This window comes from Sapajus apella, unplaced genomic scaffold (genome assembly GCF_009761245.1).
Source record: "Sapajus apella isolate SASKATOON/1434 unplaced genomic scaffold, GSC_monkey_1.0 scaffold55, whole genome shotgun sequence".
Classification (NCBI taxonomy): Eukaryota; Metazoa; Chordata; class Mammalia; order Primates; family Cebidae; genus Sapajus; species Sapajus apella.
Window position 1 is genome coordinate 1,970,063 of NW_022436995.1, and position 23,171 is coordinate 1,993,233.

Sequence of the window (23,171 nt, forward strand, 5' to 3'; positions counted from 1 at the left end):
TCTAATTTAGTATGTCTTAGCCAATTACAGCAGCTAAGTTTCAGCCAGACACAGGCTGCCAGCTGATTAGATCTTGTTCAAATAAGGCAAACACTAGGCTGTAACCAATCAAGGTGTTTCAGTACCTCTTTTCTGTTCATAAATGCTATCAACCCACACTGCAGGGCCAAGCTTTCTGAACAGTTTCTGGTTCTGAGGGTTGACCGATTTGCAAATCATTCTTGCTGAGTCTGTTACATTTAATTGTCTATGTTTTGATTTTTTTTTTTCACAATTATGTTCAAAGGAGAGTTTTGTTTCCTCCAAAAATACTCAGAGGAATGTTTCCTGTGTGCTTCATGTAACATTGTGAGGGCTCATCAACTTCTGCTTGGCGCTGCCTCTTTGCTCTCTAATCTCAGCCTTCAGTATTCCTTAACGTTCTGCCCTGTAGGTGTTCTGCCACAGCTGCCATCATGGAAAGTAGTTCTAATGTGTTTTGTGTAATTGGAGAAATATGTTCTTGACTGAGATACAAGAGGAAAATAATTTTCAAACCAATCCCCACCCCAGGCCGACTGACATCAGTGATCTTTAGTTGTGATCTTTGTACAGTTTTTGAACTTAAAACTTTTGGCCTACTTAATGAAAAATATTTAAACACAGATTCTAAGATATCAAATGCTAATAAGAACCATAAAATACCTAATAATGGTTTTCTTTGCTTGATCAAAGATCTCCACAGGAAGGAGATTGGCAATTCAGTAGGTGGCACTTTTTCTGCTGAGCCAGAACTAAAGCAAAACCTCAGGAATTCAACCTGCCCCAAGAATAGGTATCTTTCCACTGAGAAATGGGACAAAGGAGATATTTATTTGTGGCATTAAAAAAATTTTTTTGAAGTGCTCAGGTGTGTTGGTTAAAATCCAGTTTGGATAATTACATTCTTCTCACAGAAATTCCACCTACAATTTTAACTGCCACCTGTAATTTCAACAACAGTTTGAATTCTAAATAGTCTCTTTTTGACACATATTGTTCTTTAGTTCCACTGCAATGGCTGGCCAGTTGTCCCCCTCCTCATTGTAGCTGACAGTAATGAAGTAGGACAGGAAACTATTTTTGGGTATAATTAAGTGATTGTAAATGAATGGCACTATTTAAAATGATGTAATATTTATTATAACATGATATGAAAATGTAAACTCTCATAGATTTTGGAATTCCTTTGGTGAAAAATTTTTGGCACTTTCTTTGTGATTACTGCCAACCTAAAGATACCCATGCTTTATGATGCTTCAAAAAAATATGTGAGTGTGTCACCTGCGTGATGAAGACATATTCATGCTTCGGTATTCATTTCATATGGTATGACATAATGTAGTTGAGAGATAAAGCACTTTACATGGAAAACAGAATACTAAAATAACGTGTTAAATCCCTTGTTTTAACTGGGAAATGTATAAAGTAAAAAAAGCTTTTTGTGTTCTCAAAGAGCTTATGATTTTTAAATTGAAAGAACTAAAAATTAATAAAAGTTTACCCTAAACTTAGTATTCAGAAGTAGTAAGTTATATCCCAGGGCAAGCAGTTTTCTAACTAATCTCATTAATATCTGTTGGTTTCCTCCATTCCTCCCTCCTTTCACACCAGCATTCTTATCCCCAAATCTCAGAGAAATACATGTTTAGTTTCTCATTATTCCTTTCTACTAGTTCCTTTTGCATTACTGTTTTATGTCTTTCCTTTCCTAACCTTTCCTCTAAACATTGAGCATGAATAATGAATTCACATTTTCATTAATGCTTATATAATACATAATAATCACTACAAAGACAAACAAAACAAAATCTTTTTGAAACACCGAGAACTTAAAAACACTGATACTAGTGCAAAGCGTTAGTCATTCAGTGAACAATTATGGTACATTCATTGTAAGACAGACATTAGAAAATGTAAGATACAATGATTATTTTATTTTACCAAATCAAAGTCTGAGTCAAATCTCAGGGCTTCACAGCACATCTTGAGTAAAGCCTGGCTGATACATCTGCTCATTTTCTTCCGCATCTTGTTTTTAGTTACCTAATGCCAACTGCCTCTTATATACTGTTGCAATCAGCATCAACAACCATACAGGAGCTGCCTCAATAGTCTGGTATATCTCCCTCAAAATATGTCAACCCAGCTAGGTGTGGTGGCTCGTGTCTGGAGTCCTAGCACTTTGGGAGGCCAAAGCGGGATGATCACTTCAATTCAGGAGTTTGAGACCAACCCGTGCAACATAGTGAGACCCCAATTTACAAAAGATTTTTAAAAACTTAGCCAGGCATGGTAGCATGTACCTGTAGTCCCAGCTACTCTGGAAGCTGAGGTGGCAGCATCATTTTTTTCTGGGAGGTTGAAGCTGCAGTGAGCTGTTACTGTGCCACTGCACTCAAGCCTGGGTGGCAGAGCAAAACCCCATCTCTAAAAATAAATAAATAAAAAAATAAAATTCATGTTGGCCACTCTTTTTCATTTAGTAAAGTAGGAGAACAAGTGTTAAAGAAAAATTAGAGCTTGACAGTAGTTGAAATGGTTAAAAACTTATACTATTGAGGAAAAACTGCAATAGGGAATAAGAGACCTGAGTATAGGACTGGGCTCAGTTCTAACTACAACAGGGAAGAGGGGATTTATAGCTAAGGATGAGATTAATGGGATTGGTGGATAAAAAATTATTAAGAAGATGGGGCAATTCTTGCTAAATCGGTCTAACATAATTCTTCCTGAAGGAAGGCCAGTCTAATCCAACATCACATGGGGATGGTAGGGATGAGAAATTCAGTTATTCAGGGTGATCAGATATTGAGGGTGGGAAATGCCTGATAAACTGACCTTCTACTTATGAATAGTAAATCTATCTTCCTGATGATTTTCTCAATAACTTTTTTCTTTCTTTAGCTTACTTTATTGTAAGAATACAGTATATGATAGATATATCATAGAAAATATGTATTAATTGGGTATATATGTTATTTGTAAGGCTTCTGATCAACAGTAGGCTATTAATAGTTAAGTTTTTGGAAGTCAGACATTATTTGTGGATTTTCAAATATGTTGGGGTCAGCAGTCCTAACCCCTATGTCCTTTGGGGGTCAATTGTTTACTTCATGTATAAATGAGATACACCCAGAGAAATGAAGAAATCTCAGAGATGGCTTTGAATACCATGATCCACTGAAACATAGAAAAAAAGAGTTGGGGAAAGAACAGTCATGGTGAGATGCCTGGGAAAAGCAAGATAAACAAATATCAGGCTTGTTATACAGATTTAAGTTATGCCTACTCCATTGATAAGCATTTCTACTGATTCAGAGTCATCCTTTTCTACCTGGTGCTGAGCAGGAAATGCCCTTACAAATAATTTCCTATATAGGTGTAAATTTCCCTTCAAAAGGGTAACTTCTCTGTTTTCAGAACTTCTTCTGTGTCTGCGGTTTTTAAAAATAATCAGCTTGAAATAACCCTTCAGGGTGGTATATTCTGGTCTTTTACAGTATACTGCTATTATTATAGGATATGCCCTTTAGATTGATTTTCAAGGATCGGTGAAATATTTTCAGTGAGCTACATACATTCCTTTCCCTTATCACCTTTAACACTAAGAGCATGTATTGAAAACAGTTTTTTTTTTTTTTTTTTTTTTTTTTTAATGGTAACCTTTAACAGAGAAGAAAAACAATCTAATTGGCTTGCAAAGGTCTTGAACCCATGACCTTGACCAAGTTCAGGTCTATAGCAAAACAAAAGCATTGAGAAAGACAGTTATTTCTATCATTTTTATCAGAGACCATGGCTTTGAACACATTTTACAGAATCCATACCACTCTGTAAGGATCATAGTATTATCTCTCCAAAGAGATAATATGAACTGTGAACACTGAAAATACCAGCCTGAAAGCCTTAGAAACAACTGTTTTTTTTGTTTTGTTGTTCTGCTTAGGGAATAGTTATCCTCATTTTTGTAAAAGCCTTCTGATTCTAGTCATCATTTACAATATGTAGTCCTTAGAAGAAGGGACACTGCTCTTTAATAAACTTGGGTTGATTAGTGAATTTTTTTTCACTAAGAATGCAATCTCTATGATACTTGATTAACAAAAATAATGATTCCATGTAGTCATTCCATTTATTTTAATGTGAATAATACTAACCTACTCAGAATAGTAGGGAGGAAAAAAACCCCTGAAAAATAGTATTAAATATAGAAATGCAAGTAAATAAAAATAGTAATGAGAAAAAGATGAACATTGTTCTCAAATTCTAGAAGTATATTTGTTTTGGCAGAAACAAAACTGATTTTTATGCCTTGAATTTTAGCTTAGATTCTTTAAGTATCTGCATTAGAATCAAAAGCTGCTTTCATGGCTCCTCCCTTTAAATTCAAGGGATATCGTCTCAATGCATCAAATTCATCCTATGCTGCCAATTCCAACAAAGAACCTGATGAGATTCAGATCATTTGAAGGCAATTAAAATGGAACAGTAAACACAAAGCTCTTCTACTTCTACAGCAGAATGTTACTTTTCCAAATGTAAAGTGAGTACAAAGAACAATCGTGTTATACTGAAGTATCAATAGAGTCAGGAAGTCACTACTGATGCTCCTGTCTGCTAAGCCTATCAGAGGACACACAATCAGAAATGACTCAAAGTCTTTTAGACTCTGCAGGCATGTGGTTAATTACAGAGGCTAAGAGTGACACGGAAAAAGGCTAAAACACTCCCCATTTTCACAGCAAATGTCTGAGTGAACACAATTATCATGTGAGTCTTTTCACTTTACAACAAAAGTTTTTTAGCCCATATGTAGCATAGTTAACAACTGTGCAGCTAACTAATGCAGTCTGATTCTGTCATGTACAAGTTCTCCTTTGTTGCGCCCACAAACTTGACAGCCCAGCCCAAACAGGAGTTTTCTCGGTGGGTTGCCAGCTTGCTCCAGTTGTCAGACCCGTGAAACTGCTTTAACAGATTTTCGAGAAGCCTATTGATCCACTCAGATTCATCTGCTGGAACGTGTACAGCTTCTGCCTGCTCTGCCATCTTTCCTTCAATATGTCTTTGCTTCATTTTCTCTGGGGTTTCCTTTTCCCAAAAATGTTCACTGTAAAAATGACCTTTAATAAATCCATTTCAGCACATTTCCATTAGTCCGCAAAAGTCCATTCTTCATAGCTCCAGAAATCAGAGTTGAATCTTCATTAAAGTTCCAGTCACTTCAAAGCATGGCCATCTTTTTTTCCCCATTTATATGTTGTCATGTGGTTTAAAAAATATTTTTACCTTTCACTTTATTCACTTCATTTTATTCCTTAAAATGGAAAATGTTCTCTGATAAAATAACACAAAATAATTTTGATTTTAACCTTCAGTTTTTTCATGCTGTCATTTGTCTCCTGAATGAATATATGCTACTCTCCCCTGTTTAGCCAAGATCATGTCAAATCCAATACTTAGAAATACCACCTAAGGCCAGGCGTGGTGGCTCATGCCCATAATCTCAGCACTTTGGGAGGTTAGGGAGAGCAGATCACAAGGTCAGAAGTTCGTGACCAGCCTGGCCAACATGGTGAAACACCATCTCAACTAAAACAAAAATTAGCCGGACATGGTGGCGTGTGCCTGGAGTCCCAGCTACTTGGGAGGCTGAGGCAGGAGAATTGCTTGAACCTGGGAGGCAGAGGTTGCCGTGGGCCGAAATTGTGCCACTACACTCCAGCCTGGGTGAGAGGGCGAGACTCTGTCTCAGAGAAAAAAAAAAAAGCACCTAAAATATTACCATAATCTAATAATGTTAGCAGTTTTTATTTTTTCAAGTTTAATCCATGATAAGACTTTTATATTCCCAATATTCATTTAAACCAAATTCAAAATAAAGCTTCCAAAGTTTTCCTAACTTTTGACATTATGGCATTGTTTTAAAATATGGCTTCAGTCACAGAATAAGGAATGCTTTTTGTACAATGTTTCATAATAGTTTGATAATACTGTGGATGCATATAGTTCATAGACTTGCAACTACAGAAAAGATGTACATGAGTTATCTCAAACACACACGTACAGATACATTTATGCCTACATATATCATATGTAATTATAATGTATGCATACATGCATAATAAAAAACTAGAAGGCAGTAAATAAGCCCATGTATTCTATTTGAAGTGAAAAACTAAAAAATAATTTTCTGGCTCCTGCTCGTTTACAGTTCTCAAGAGAAAAAATGAAATTTAAACCAAATGTCAAACTTCTCTGCAATATATTTAAAATGCCATTCTTTCCTTAAACCTTACACAATCACCTCCCCCCCCGATCCCAGATAACTGCTTGTGTTTTCTACTTTGACTTCTCAAAGCAGTGTGGATCTCAGTTATCTGTCCATTATCCATTTATCCATCTGTTTTCTTATTCAGTTTATAATTAGTGTCCACCTTGTTACTGAAACTATATTAGGAATCCAGGAAAACATGCATTATCCCTGCTCTTAAAGTACTCATGATCTTGTCAGAGATGGACAGCAATTTCACAGAAACCACATTAATAATTGTACATTTTGACATTACTTCTTTTGTTCCCTTGATGTGAGGACACTAAGGGTAAGGCCTGTATTTTCTTTGTCTCTGTGTCCTCTTATAGTGTCAACAATATTACTTGCAATAGCTATTCAGTTAAAGATTTAAAATGTACAAGACTTTGTATACAATTCCAACTTAATTTTATCTCCCTTTTAGTCTTCTTGGCAATTACTCTAACGAGAAGTCTAGCTGTTAGGAATTTATGTTGTTAGAAATTATCTTGTTCTAAGTTCACACTAAAATATAAAGATTTCTAATGATAACTATAGATATCAGCCAATAAATTCTCCAAACTATAAAGTTTCAAGCCTTATGTTTTCTGGGGAGAATTTTAAAAAATTTTGTTTTATTAGAGAATACAAATACATACAGATTTCTCCTGGCATAAGTATGTAACTCTATGATAAAATTTCCACAAAGTAAACACTTGAGTGAACACCCAGAATTAAAAATGGACTATTGCAAGCCTCCAAGAAGCTCCCTCATGGTACTTACCAGTCAGGGCCTCCACCCATTCTCACCCCAAAGATGACCACTATACTGACTGCTAATACCAGGCTTAGCTTTGCATCTTTTAAAACTTTATTTATTTATTTATTTATTTTTAAAAGCACGTTCATTTGATTACTTCACTAAATGCACCACAGTGTGGTCACAACATCTATTCTTTGAAATAACACTGTTCTCAACATAGTGCTCAAATAGCACTCTTGGAAAACTCTTTTTTACATGTGTGTTTAAACACATGCTTTCCAGTATGGGTCACGACATTCATTTTCTGAAATAACACTGTTTTTGAACTTTATTTAAATAGATCACTTAGTATTAACTATTTTGTGTTTAACTTCTTTTGTTCATTATGTCTGTGAGATTAGTCCACGTATTTGTTTACAGCAGTAGTTCATTGTTGTTTTTTCCTTTTTGAGATGGAGTTTCACTCTTGGTACCCAGTGCAATGGTGTAATCTGGGCTCACTGCAACATCTGCCTCCCAGGTTCAAGTGGTTCTCCTGCCTCAGCCTCCCAAGTAGCTGGGATTACAGGCACCTGCCATCATGCCGGCTAATTTTTGTACTTTTAGTAGAAATGGGGTTTCACCATGTTGGCCAGGTTGGTCTTGAACTCCTGACCTCAGATGATCCATCTGCCTTGGCTTCCCAAAAGGCTGGGATTACAGATGTGAGTTACCATGCCTGGCCAGTTCATGAATTTTAATCAATATTTGGTATTCCATTTAATTAATATATTAAAATGTATTTATTTGATTATTGATAGGCTTTTGAGTGGTTTACACTTTAGAACTTTTAAAAATAATCCTTCCAGGAACATTCCTACACATGTCATTTGGTAAACATATGTGTGCATTCATGTTTCGTATATACCTAAGAATTGGTGTGTGTATATGTGTGTATGTGTGTGTGCGTGTATATATATATATACACGCACACACACATACACACACACACGCATATAGACACACCATATATATATATGTTCAGCTTTAGTAGACCTTGGCAAACAGTTTCTCAGAGTATTGTGTCAATTTACAGTTCTACTAACACTGTATGAAAGTTGCAGTTGCTATACATCCTCTCTAACATTGGTTTTATCTATCTTTTCAATTTTAGTCATTCTTATGAGTATATAGTGGTATCACATTGTGATTTTAATTTGCATTTGCCTGATGACTAATTATTTGAGCATTCTCTTATATGTTTGTCTGCCATTTGGAAATTGTCTTTTGCAAAGTGCCTGCTCATAGCATCTGCCTATTTTTCTGTTGGGTTGTCTGCCTGTTTCTTGATTTGTAGATTTCTTATTTATTCTGGGTTCACATACTTTATTAAATTTATCGAAAATACGTTTTCTCATTTATTAGCTTGCTTACTTATTCCCCTATAATTTCTCCTGAACAGCTGATATTTTTAATTTGAATAAAGTCTAATTTATGGTCTTATTTAAGGAATATCTCACAGTGCCAAGAGTATAAAGATAGTCTCCTATATTATTCTCTGGCAACATTATTGTTTCGTCTTTCAACATCTAGATGTTTATCTGAAATTAATTTTTTTTTTGATTTGGGGTAAGGGTGGCTATGGTCTGAATGTTTGTGTATTTCTGACATTTATATATTACAACCCTATCACCAAGATGATGGAATTAGAAGGAGCTGGGATTTGGAAGGTAATTAGGTCATGAAGGCAAAGCTCTCATAAATGGAATTAATGCCCTTATAAAATAAGTATAAAGGAGCTTGTTAGTCCCCTTTGGTCTTCTACCTTGTGAAGATACAGAAAGAATGTGCCGACTTTGAGGCAGATAACAAGACTTCGCCAGATACTGAATCTGCTGGTGCTTTGATCTTGGACTTCCCAGTCTAGCAATGTGAGCAATAAATTTCCATTGTAAATTACCCAGACTAACGTATTTTGTTACACAGGAGCAGGGACAGACAAAGACAGGACTCAAGTTTACTTTTTTTTTTCTTTAAGGGTATTCCATTGACTTAACTATTTATTAAGAAGATCTTCAGTGAAGTATTTAGTTCACCTTTCAAGGTGAATATGAATTCACTTTTTAGGGTGGAAATTTTCTGTATTTTCAGAAAAAGGTACTATAGTGAAACTTTTAGATATATGAAGATCTCGATAACTGCCAAAATGCAGGTATAGAGACATTGTGGCTTTTGGAACCTGGGAGAACATTGCTTTCAAGAAAGTTGACATCTGTAATTAACTAGATTGTTTTGTGGAAGATGAGTTAGACACAGATGAGAGGGAAAAATAGAGAAGGTGATTTGAAACTAGGTCTTTTTACTTGTACTAGGTATGTATTATTTGATTAGAGGGTTATGAACAAGGATGAGAAGCTGACAGAATTATTCACATGAGACTTCATGAGAATCTGATTAAAGATTAGTTACTCTGTGATCCAGGTGGCAGTGTGTTACACAGAGCTATATTAGAGCTTGTGTTCTTGGTTCTTGCCTAGGCCTCAGCATTGCTCTGGTTCTATTAGTACTGGCAGCATTGGGAATATCTGAAGACAGTACACTTCCTAGGAATTTGAATATTCTCACAGTAGGCACCGATAGGAGTAGCTATGGGTAATGAAAGTGGACAAGTGTGAGACACAATCAGAGAGAATGAGCCTGGCTGGCGGCAAATGATAGCTGCAGGCTGGTTTGTTGGCATGAAAGGTACCACTTTGGGAATATGTTGAGGTAAATGCTGTATCTGGCTATTATGTGAATGGACCTATCAAATCAGCCTTCCTTTATGTTATACTACCTTACAGTCGTAAGAATTCAGTAAACGTTATGAAAGTGCTTTGTGAACTATAAAGGCCTATACAAATACAAAATCATGTTAAAACTCACTTTATGCAGTAGCTATACCATTACCTTGGTACAGATTGGTATTTAATGTTTTACAAAAATGCTAAATAATTTTCATAAAGCCTGGCTGGATTTGTTCTAGGTAAAGGGGCTATGCTTATTTTTATACTTGTTCCATTAAGTAGTGTAAAAAGTGTAAAAGAGCACACACTTTTCCATAAATACATGCCAGGTATTTCCATTCCCATTCCCCCTGGCAATTTGTCCTTTTGGCCTTCTGTTGCTCCTGCTTTGATGGCTCCCATGCTTGAATGAGTCTCCTTCTCTGCTTCTGCTCTCACTATGGCTGGATCCATTACAAATTCTCACTTCTCACTAATATGGGATCCATTGCAAATTCATGCTGGATAGTCACTGGTCCTTAGAAATCATTTGATTCATCTTTTGCAGACTTTTATTATTTTTCTAGAGGTGGCAGTTCCAATTGGTTTGGAATCTGCTTCTACTCTTAACCCTAACTTTTAGTAATTGATTTCCTTTGTATTTACTGAGAAGTGTGAATGTTTCAAATTTTATAATTTCATCCTTACTTTGTTTTCTTGTCATTGCTAATGTCCTATCTGGCCTTTTTATTGTCCAATTGCTCAATAATGTTTTTTACTCAGTCCTAGTTCTTCTCAACTCTATGCAGCATTCTACATTGTTTATGCCTCTATAAGACCTGGATGTGTAAGGTAAATAGGAAATGCTCCATTTTATCTTCTCCCTCTGGGCTTATATTTTTCTCTTTCCTTGGCTTCCATCACACTTTATATGTCCTGGTTTCTTTGCTAATCATTGTATATATTCATAGCTAAGTTTTCTTCTCCTGTCCAGACTAAAACGTTTGAAGGAATTGACTGTTAAACTCCCTGACACAAGTATTTTTGGCTTAATAAATCCACTGAAATTCTCTCATTTTTTTTTCTATTGATCTTCTTTTAATTATTTCATTCATTTATTATTCTCTCTCTTCTCTATTTTTATAACAATTTCTCTTTTTTTGGCAACTTTCCCAAGACCTGTGTATAGGCATAAGTTACCTTAATTAAACACATAGACACAGAATAAACATGTGTAGTTAAATTTTTTACTTGCAAACAATGGAAGCCAATATGGTTAAATTAACATAAAAGTTATTTATTGTGAGTCTTGGGAAAGCTCACGAAAACAATGGGAAGGATAGAAAGCTAGGATCTGGTTAGAAGCTGGACATATTTATATTTTCAAAAAAGTGGTATAAAACATAAAACGAGTATCATAAAATAACTTTCTTCAAGTATCTAAAATAAGTATTTATGTCTTGCTTAATTTTCAATACTCTCCTCTCTAATGTTCTGCCAAGGGAAGTAAGCAAATGTCACTCCATCCACATGCAATTTCAGACTGGCTTATAATCAACTTCTCTTCAGTTCTTTTGTGATTCTATCTTGATAGTTTACAACCTATAGACTAAATTGTAAGGCTACACACAACATAATACTTTATAAAAAATGGCAAGGGATAGAAAAAAGTAAGGGGAAATTATATGTATAAAATTATTTAAACACACGCACACACATGTTCACATACAGGTATGACCCATTGATAGAGGAAACACGATAAACTTCAGCCTTTATTTCTGTAACTAGTCATGAGATTACATTGCTTTTGTGATTTCATCCTCCAGTACTCCTTTGATGTTTCCAGTGATTCCCTTAGGAAGGCTTATGGCCTCTGTATTATATTGTGGTGGGAAAAAGAAGCTCCAGGGGCCTCCACTTGGTTCTATCATAATAGCCAGTAGAATCAGCAATATAAGAGCATGAATTTCACTCAGGTGTGAATATTGGACTTTGGCACTTATTAGCTTTGTGACTTTGGGCAAATTACCTAACCCATTTGTGCCTTAGATTCTTTACTTGTAAAATTTGTAAAACAAGAGTAATAATAGTACGGGTTTGCCATAAGGAACAAATAAGTAAATGCATGTAAAGAATTTATAACGATGTCTGACACATAGCTATTTTCAAGTGATTTTACTGTTAGTATTATTACTAGCAGTACTATGAGAAATGTGTATTGCCTTGGGTCTGAGAATTGGATGATTCTCAAATATTATGAATCAGAATGTATTTTAGTAAGCTAAACATCTGTTTCGTTCCTAGGGGTCTTATGTCACCAAATATCCCTGTGGTCAAAATAGTCTGCTTACCACACTAGCTACACTTCCTATTATAGTAAACAATCTCATTTTGCATCTTCTGATTAAGGATCACAACAGGGTTTTCACCACCACAAAAATCCTTCCTACCGTATTGAAATCATTTTATGTACTTACATCCCAGACCATTACTGTTTTCACTAAATGTCACTCATTTACTATAAATATTTCTTTCTTTTCTGAGACGGAGTCTTGCACTGTCACCTGGGCTGGAGTGTAATTGTGTGATCTTGGCTCACTGAAACCTCCGCCTCCCAGGTTCAAGCGATTCTTCTGCCTCAGCCTCCTGAGTAGCTGGGATTACAGGCACCCGCCACCATACCCAGCTAATTTTTTGTAATTTTAGTAGACATGGGGTTTCACTGTGTTGGCCAGGCTGATCTCGAACTCCTGGCCTCACGATCCACCTGCCTCGGCCTCCCAAAGTGCTGGGATTACAGGCTTGAGCCACCATGCCTGACCCATTCTAAGTATTTCTTCAGAATGTCAAATTATTCCTATAATTTTCTTTTGGTTTTTTATAATGTATTACTTTCAGGCTTCCGCTGTTCTTCCGAGTCTTCATGTTTCATGATGAGATTTTTTACTTTGTTTTCCACCCTGTTTTTTTACATTTTAAAAAAGAAATAGCTAGGCATGCTTGCTCACAACTGTAATCCCAGCACTTTGGGAGGCTCAGCTGGAAGAATCTCTTGGGGCCAGGAGTTTGAGACCAGCCTAGTCAATATAATGAGACCCCCATCTCTACAAAATATAAAAAGTGAAAAAGCAATAGTTTCTCCAGACACAGTATTTGTGAAATGTTTTTTACTTTTCTGATCACATGGATGGTTGTCAATCTCCTTCTGGATCTTCAGTGGGGCGTACTTTATAATCAAGTTCCAGTATCTAGAAAGTTTAATGTTTTGTCGTTCTGTTGGCCTCTGATGCTGACAACTGCCTGAATTCAACATGAAAATGACAGTCTTCACTACCCAGTTTTCAAAGCTTCTTTTTTTTTTTGATATTCGTTCCCTACCTACTAAGTTTTTCATAGGCAACAAACCTACTACAATGTCAAATATCCCTTCTAGTCATTTCTTCATTCCTTTTTCAACCAATTTTCTGGAAGATTTATCTCCTCCTGGGCATATCAAGAGAAACATTTATTAGGATTGAGGGCACAATTCAGTATGACTTCAAAAGCTTCAGCAATGGATGATTGGTAAATTTCCTGTCCTCTCGGATTCTGACATTAGGTTGACATTAGGCTGTTATTGCATTGCTATAAAGAAATACCCAAGACAGGGTAATTTATAAAGAAAGTAGGTTTAATTGTACAGGAAGCATGGTCCTGGCATCTGATCAGCTTCTAGCAAGGCCTCAGGGAGCTTTTACTCATGGTGGAAGGTGAAGCAGAAACTGTCCTCTCACATGGCAAAGGAGGAACAAGAGAGAGATTCGGGGAGAGGTGCCACACTTTTAAACAACCAGATCTCCTGGGAACTCACTCACTATGGCAAGGTCAGCACCAAGCCCTGAGGGATCGTTTCCCATGACCCAAACACCTACCAGGCCCCTCCTCCCAGATTGGGGATTGCATTTCAACATGAGATTTGGGTGGGGACAAATATTCAAACTATATCAACTATCAGCTATGAATCCTAATTTGTATGGATACTGTGAATTTCCCTTTCTTATTTATTTATTTATTTTTTGGTCTTCATAGTGTCTTAGTGAGAATATAGGAAAGGCTGCATCAAACACAAATGTGCCTTTATATCAGAAGCTTTCAGGCATAGAAACTCTTGGTAAGAATTTCCCAGAGTGTATTTTAAAAATGCTATTTTAAAAATTACATTAAATATGTTTCCTAAGACAATCCTGGACCTTTGGACTATGTTGAAATAAAGAAAGTTAAACATGTTTATTTAACTAGGGCTTCTGACAGCTTTTCATATGTGTATTCATAATGGTTGGTGATAGAGGGTGCTGTGTTGCTCAAACTTATTTGGAAACAAATCCCTCCAGCTGTTATTTTCCTTAAATTATTTGTTAAGACTAGTATTTCATGGAACATATTTGGGGAAAAGGCAGGTTATAGGCCATTTATTATTTTCTGAAAGATGCTGAGATCTTACTGGAGGTATTCACTTTGTCATTGATTATCATTGAGAGGAGAGAGAGATGGGACTAGAGGGCATAAATTCTCAACTAGAGCTTTTTATTTTCTTTGGGACTAGTACTTCAAAGAGTTTGTCAAAAAGTGGCATAAATATCTAAACAGTTCAGGTCCAGCAAAAAGTTATACATTTTTACATTTGCAAATAAATTTACTTCTCAGTGGTTGACTGTGAAGGAAGTTCACACACGTATGGTTCACTTCGTATCACCTTGTTAGCTTCTATTCTGACCTCTATTCAATCTTCCCTGCTGATTTAACTCAGCTGCTGGGATAGGATGAAATTTTGACCTCGGAGGGAAAAGGAGCAAAATGTAGAAAGATTAATATCACTGTGTTTTGTTTTCTGATCCTGTTTTTTTCAGAGTCTGAGCAGCTTATTTTTGATCATGAGTAGATTGGGTAGGCCTGATTTTAGGAGATCTAAACTGAATCTCAGCTCTACTGCATTTGGAGGCTGTAAATCCTGAGTATCAGGAAGGACTCATTGTTGTCTAAAATAGTGTATTTCTGCTTAAGTTATACTGTAGACTGTTAACCACATTAGTCAGGGGTTGCAAACTTCAGGGAGCATGCAGTTGATAACACTTAATGTGAAACAGGCTGTTTGTTCTATGACAAAGCATAATACTTGTGTAGATACATTGCCTTTTAAAACTTTGTGAGGTACAACAAAATGCTGTCAACGCCGCCCCCCCCATCCATCACTAGAGCCTAAAATTCACCAGCTGATAATCCTTAATCTGAACATACAACAGTGAAATTCTGAGAACAGGGAGAGAGGAGGAACTAGCATAGCTATAAAGTATAAAGGGAAAGAGAAATGAGGCGGCTTATGGTGGCAAACATTTACTTCACCAGCATCTGGGAACTTCCATTGTAGAATGTCCAGGGCAACTGTGTACCAGGCAGCCCCATTCTAGCTGGAGCTTGTTGAATCTGAGTCTATTTTTGGGAACGTTGCCAAGATTGTAATAAGTATGAAACTAACAAATATTTACCATAGGGCAGACCCCATCACTGTGGTGTTAAAAAGCTTGCCAAATGCCAGTAAGTTATGCTTGAATTCTATATCTCAGATAAAATAACTATCCCTAATGTGTCAAAGATGGTCAAATGTTTTTCATAGTCTCTAACAAGATCACCAACAGCAAATATTCCATATGGTGTTTACCCAGCAGTTACAATTAATTTGTAAACTTTTTGATAGAAAGGACTGTGTTAAAGATTGCTGATTGAGAGCAAAAATCCAAAACAGTTTTCGTTCAACCAAGAGATTTATTTGAAAAGTACTGGCTGGATCACTGTGTTAAAGGAAAAGCTACTAAAATCCAGGAAAGTTTTAGTAGGTATGATGGGTAATATTAAGTGTCAACTTGATTGGATTGAGCGATACAATGTATTAATCCTGGGTGTGTCTGTGTGGGTGTTGCCAAAAGAGACTAATGTTTGAGTCGGGGGCTGGGGAAGGCAGATCTATCCCAGATCTAGATTATGGGCACAATCTAGTCGGTTTCCAGTGAATTTAAAGCAGGCAGAAACGTGAAAAAGAGAGACAGTCCTTGTCTCCCAGCCTACATTTTTCTCCTGTGCTAGATGCTTTCCACCTTCAAACATTGGACTCCAAGTTCTTCAGTTTTGGGAGTCTACTGGCTCTCCTTGGTCCTCAGCTTGCAGACAGCCTATTGTGTGACCTTGTAACTTAATACTTAATAAACTTCCCTTTAAATATATATATATATCTATATGTCCTATTTAGTTCTGTCCCTCTAAGATAACCCTGACTAATACAGTAGGCTACCTGCGGATATTTGATTGCTTTTAGGACTCTCTGTCTCCGTATCTCTATCTTTTCTGCTTTTCTTCAGATTTTCATTTTATTGTCTCTTTCATGTAGGTGAGATGTTTCTTTTGAAAGAAAAACCTCATTGAGGCTATGTTAAATTTTGGCATCGGTTCTGGACGAATTCTGGAAAAATGCAGGCGGTCTTAGGATATCTGATGACTGGGTACTGAGTTGAGAATGATTTTAACCTCTGTCATTCTGGCAGCATGGTTTATGTTTAGATGAGATTAATCGCTGTCTAACACGGACATAGAGTTAGATGAATCACTTGGCAGGGGGAAGGGAGGAATTTGGCACCTAATCTCACTATGGTACCCATGAACTTAATGATTAATTTCTACCTAAATGCTTCTAGAAGTAGGGATTCCTTGTTTCAAAGAAGTACACTTTATTAGCTATATCATTACATTATTTCTGTATATTGAGGTGTATTATTACCTCTTAGATTTAGAGAGACTATATGATCAAACATTCTTACATGATGCAGTTCTTCACTATTTGAATACTGTTCTCAGGTCCTTTGAAGTCATCTCCTCAGAGTTATTTACCTCTGTTTTTCCTGTCACATCACTCGTAAATGACACTTTAAAACTGCTGCAACTATTTAGCAGTACAAATCAAAACCCTGCTAATGTTTTACCTTCTTAGTCCTACTTCTAAAAGTTTATTAAAAGACAATAATTATATATATAAAGCTATGACTTAAGATACGTTGTGTGGAAAAAGGAGAGTAATTTATACTAGTTGGAAAGTTATAATGGCTTAAATTTCCAATAATAATAAATTGGCTACATTTTGATTTGTTCATATGATGGGATATTATGCTGCCATTAAAATACTGCATAAATTTATCAGTTGACAGAAATTATGTTCATTCTAAAATGTTTCAGCTTTTTTTTTTTTTTTTTTGCTTGTATAGTGAATCTCCCAGATATTAACACTTAGTTTTTGTTGCAAGAAATTAGTGGCTTAACACAGAAACAATTTCTTTCTCATGATACTGTGGGTCAGCAGTCTGGGGGGTTTTGCTTGTCTCTTCTGAGAGCACTTACATAGCTGTAGTTATGAAAGAGATTTGTTTGAAAAGCACATGGCTTTAGCAGATGCCGGAGAGCTCAAGATAGTTTCAGTTATCCGAATGGTGGTTGGTGGTGCTGAGTGGAGTACCTCTGTTATTTGAGGCTCCATAACTCACACAATGTTACTTTTACCACATGGGGCAGTGCAGGTCACATATCCAGACCAGATCTCAGTGGTAAGGAAATAGGCTACCTTTGGATGTGATGAATAGTGCTACAAATAATTTGTGGCTGTGTTTAAGATCTACTAAAAATATCTAGTAAAAACAGCAGGTTGTAAGAACTTCACTCATTTTTTATGTTGTTATACACACGCAGATAAATTTCTGGAAAGGTAAATGCACCAATGTTAAAAGTGACTTTTTTATGGGTAATTGGATTATAATTATTTTGTGGGATTATTTTTATCAGTGGTTTATTTATGATTAATTTTTCACAACTAACCATTTTTGTCTTTAATGTAAGACCTCTCAAAATAGAAATCTCTGTGTTTTTTTAATGTACATCCCTACTCCTCTGCTCTCTCACTGGTGCCCTGAAGGTCACTTTTCTCTTCTCTAGCTTAAAAAGCTTTGAACAAGTTTTGCAAAGGAGGAGATTCGGATATAATTTATCAATAAGAATAGGGAGAAGAGGCGGCATAGGGGCAACTTGGAGTATAGAGAAAAAGTGGAGGGACTCCATATGGGGAAGGGGAATGAGGGCTGTCTATCCTCCACCAGGAACACCTAAGCAGCCTTGAAGGTGGCCCCTTCATGAACCTGTGATCTACAGACAACCCTCCATCCAACATCCAATTACATGAGACACCTGCAAAAACTCAATGAATAGAATATGGTGGAAAGGAGAGAGAAGTTTCAACTGCTCCTGATCAAGGGATCAGGAAATAAAAAAATTTCACAATTTCCCTGTGAATGGGCAAAAGAAGGGGAAAGAGGACACACTGTTGTTATTAAATTTAAACTTAGAACAAAAACAAAACCTTAAAATATTTGAAAAAAATCCTGGACCAAGCAATGACTTTCTAGTAATCAGATGAGAAGAAATCATTAGACTAACTTCCTTTGCTTGTTCCAAGTACAATTTCTTTCTCTAGACGCTTCTGGGGCTCCATAAATCAACATTTGTTAGATACAGTTATTTAATGAGGTGTATCAAACTGGCACATATTATCATCTAGTTTCTATTTCCCTATCTTGCACAGACCACCACAAAAGGGATTTTGTTAAATACTTTTTAGAAATTAATATGCACTCTGCTTATAGCTTTCCTTTTCTTAGGCTAGCAGACTGACTGAAAGAGGATGAGGTTACTTGGCGTAACTTATTCTTTGTTACATAGTGTGTTGCAATGATCATCACTTCCTTTTCCAGGTGCTCACAAATTGCCTCCCCAAATCGCTTTAGTAATGCTTGCTAGGGTTGTTGGGGATCCTGCTAAGCTCACTGGATAGCACTGACAAAATTATAGTTTAACCAGGAAAACCAAAATCACCTAAACAAAATAATTGTTAGTACTTAATGGTTTGTCTTAATGTGTAACTACCCACTTCCTGAAATGTCTTCCCTCCAGCTTTGCCTCTTAAAATGACCCCCAACACCCACACCAGCCTTTGTTTTAATTCCTCTTCAAAGCCTTCTCTGGTGTCTGGTGTACTAGGCCACATTTAATTCTTCTGTTTCCAAATTTTAATTGCACTTACTGTCTGTACTTTGCAACCTAGTATTCAACATATTTTCCTGTTGCCTCAGAAAGTAGGGATGCTAACTTCTGTTTTATCTCTGCAACAAGTTTATTGTATAGCTAGACTTCCATCAGTAACCTAGCAAACACTGATTCACTTGGCTGTTAAGAGTTATTATTTTTCTTTTTAGTCTACTTTTTCTGAAATTGTATATTACCTTCTGACATCTAGAATATTCCTTTTTTTCTGACCATTGTGTACTGTCTTTTTAGCCATTCTTGCCCTGTGTCTTCCCTGAACTTAGAATTTTGCCTTTGTCTTTGTAAATTTATTATTTTTAAAAATATTGATAATTTTATGAGAATGGACTAACATTTCAACAGAAAGTTGAGAAGATGATACATTTTGAATTTTTTAAGTCTGATATCCAGAATTTGAAAATTAACTTAGTTTCTTATTTATTTATATCAGCATTCAGGAACTTAGTGCAAGGGATAGCAGTATATCTTTTTTTTAAGTACTCAAGAGCAATATGCTGAGAAATAGTATTATTTGAATTAAAGTAATAGACTATACTTGAAGTATCACTTAATGCCTATGTATGTTTTCTTCTTTTTTTTATTTAAGACCTTGATTTTCTAAGAGCAGTTATAGATTCACAGTAAAATTAAGAGAAAAACGGGGAGATTTCCCATATATTCTCTTCCCTGCACATACATAGTCTTCCCATCATTAACATCCCCCACAAGAATGGTACATTTATTACAGCTGATGAAGCTACACAGACACATCATAATCACCCAAAGTTCATTATATTAGGGTTCTTTTTTGGTGTTGTGCATTCTATGGGTTTGCAAAAAAGGTATAATGACATTTATCTGTAATTAATTATAGTATCACACAGAGAATTTTTATTGCCCTCAAGATCCTCTGTGCTCTGCTTATTCCTTCTTTCTTCCTCCAACTCTTGGACACTACTGGTTTTTTATCTCCATAGTTTTACCTGTTTTAGAATGTTAAATGTTAGAATCATGTGGTATATAATCTTTTCAGATTGGATTCTTTCACTTAGTACTATGCATTTAAGCTTCCTCGATATCTTTTCATGGCTTTATAGCTCATTTCCTTTTAGTTCTGTGTAACACTCCACTGTTTGAAGGTACCACAGTTTATCCATTCATCTACTGAAGGATAGCTTGACTGTTTCTAAGTTTTGGCAATTATGAATAAGGCTGCTGTCAGTACCCAGATGTAGGTTTTTGTGTGAATATGTTTTCAACTCCTTTGGATAAATACCAAGGAACACCATTATTGAATAATATGATAAGAGTATGTTTAATTTTGTAAGAAAATGCCAAGCTTTCTTTCAAAGTGGATATGCCAGTTTACATTCCTAAAGCAATGAATGAGTGTTGCTATTGCTTCACATCTTCACCAGCATTTGGTATTATAAGTGCTCCATATGTTGCCCATTCTATTAGATACATAGTGGCATCTGATATTTTTGGTATTTTCATTTCTCTGATGACATGATTAGAAAGATGTTTTCATATCTTTATTTGCCATCTGTATAGCTTCTTTGATGAGGTGTCTGTTAAGATCTTTGGCCCATTTTTAAATTGGGTTGTTGTTTTCATATTGTTGAGTTTTAACAGTTATTTATATATTTTGGATCACAATTTTTTAAATCAGATTTGTCTTTTGCAAGTATTTTCTCCTCTTCTGTCTCTTGTCTTTTCATTTTGTTAACATTGTTTTTCACAGAGAAGTTTTTAGTAGAGTTCAGTTTACCAATGATTTGTTTTATGGATTATACCTTTGGTGTTACATCTGAGAAGTCAGTGCCATGCCCACCAGGTCATCTAGATTGTCTGCTGTTATCGTCTAGGCTTTTTGTAATTTTGCACTTTACATTTGGATTTGTGATTCACTTTGAGGTAATTTTTATCAAGGATGAAGGGTCTGTGTCTAGATTCATTTTTTTTTTTTTGCATGTGAATGTCCAGTTGTTGTAGCTCCGTTTGTCGAAATGTCTGCTTTTCTCCACTATATAGCCCTTATGCCTTTGTCCAAGATCAATTGACTACATTTATGTCTATTCCTGAGCTCTCTATTCTGTCCCCTTGATCTCTTTGTCTATTCATTTACCAATACCACACTGTCTTGATTACTGTGGCGTTATAGTAAGTCTTGAAGTTGCGTAGGGGCAGTCCTCGAACTTTGTTCTTTTATTTCAAGATTGTGTTAGCTATTCTGGGTCTTTTGCCTTTACATAGAAACTGTAGTATCAGTTCATTGATATCCTCAAAATAACTTGCTGGGATTTTTATTGGGGTTGCATTGAATCTATAGATCAAGTTGGAAAGAACTTGATAATATATATGTATTATCTATTTATTGGTAATAGTGAGTCTTCCTATGCATGAACATGAAATATTTCTTCATTTATTCAGTTCTTTTATTTTGTTCATCAGAGTATTATAGCTTTTCTTTTACATATTTTGTTAAATTTATACATAAGTATTTCATTTTCTTGGGTGCTAATGTAAATAGTATTGTATTTTTAGTTTCAAACACTCTTTAATTTGCAAATTCAAATTAAAACCACAATGAAATACCACCTCACACCTGTTAGAATGACTGTTGTCAAAAAGACAAAAGATAACAGGTGTGGGCAAAGATATGGAGAAAAGGAAACCTTGTATGCTGTTAGTGAGAATGTAAATTAGTACAATCGTGTTGGAAAATAGTATGGAGATTCGTCAAAAAAACTAAAAAAATTTAATTACCATATGATCCAGCAATCCCACTACTGTGCATCTGTCCAAAGAAAAATAAAATTACTGTGTAGAAGAGATGTTTACATTCCCATGTTTATTGCAGCATTATTCACGTTTACTTTTATATATTAACCTTGTATCCTACAATCCTGCTATAATTGCCTATTTGTTCCAGGAGTAGTTTTTTGTTTTTTTTTTTAATTTTCTACGTAGATGATCATGCCATCTGCAAACGAATACAGTTTTATTTCTTCCTCTCCCTTCTGTACACCTTTTATTTCCTTTTATTGCCTTATTGAATGTTAGTACTTTCAGTACAATGTTGAAAAGGAGATAATAAGAGAAGACAGTCTTGCCTTGTTCTTGATATTAGTGTGAAAATTTTGAGTTTCTGACCATTAACTATGATGTTAGCTGTATGCTTGTTGTAGATATTCTTAAGAAAATTCTCTGCTATTCCTAGTTTGCAAGACGTTTCATCATGAATGAGTGTTGCATTTTCTCAAATGCTTTCTCTGCATCTATAGATATGATCATGTGATTTTTCCTTTTTAGCTTGTTGATGTGATAAATTATATAATTGATATTAAAATGTTGAGTGAGCCTTGCATACCTGATATAAATCTCAGTTGGTTGCAGTGTATGATTTCTTTATACAATGTTGGATTCAATTTGCTAATATTTTGCTGAGTATTTCTGCATCTGTGTTTATAAAAGGTATTAGTCTGTAGTTTTCTTTTTTTTAATTTTAATTTTAATTTTAATTTTAGGTTTGGGAGTACGTGTGAAGGTTTGTTGCATACATAAATACATGTCATGGGGTCTCGTTGAACATATTATTACATTATCCAGGTATTAAGCCCAGTACCCAATCATTATCTTTTCTGCTTCTCTGCCTCCTCCTACCTTTCATCCTCAAGTAGACACCAGTGTCTGTTGTTTCCTTCTTTGTGTTCATAAGTCTTATCATTTAGCTCCTACTTATAAATGAGAACATGCACTGTTTGGATTTCTGTTCCTGAGCTAGTTTGGTGAGAATAATGACTTCCAACTCCATCCATGTCCCTGCAAAGGACATGATCTAATTTCTTTTTTTGGCTGCATAGTATTCTATGGTGTATATGTACCACATTTTCTTTATGCACTATATCATTGATAGGCATTTAGGTTGATTACATGACTTTGCTATTATACATAGTGCTGCAACAAACATACACGTGCATTATAATAGAATAATTTATATTCCTTTGGGTATATACCCAGTAATAGGATTGCTGGATCAAATGGGAATTCTGCCTCTAGGTCTCTGAGGAATCACCACACTGTCTTCCACAATGACTGAACTATTACACTCCCACCAACAGTGTATAAGATTCCTTTTTCTCTACAACCTTGCTAGCATCTGTTGTTTTTTTGACTTTTTAATAATACCATTCCGATT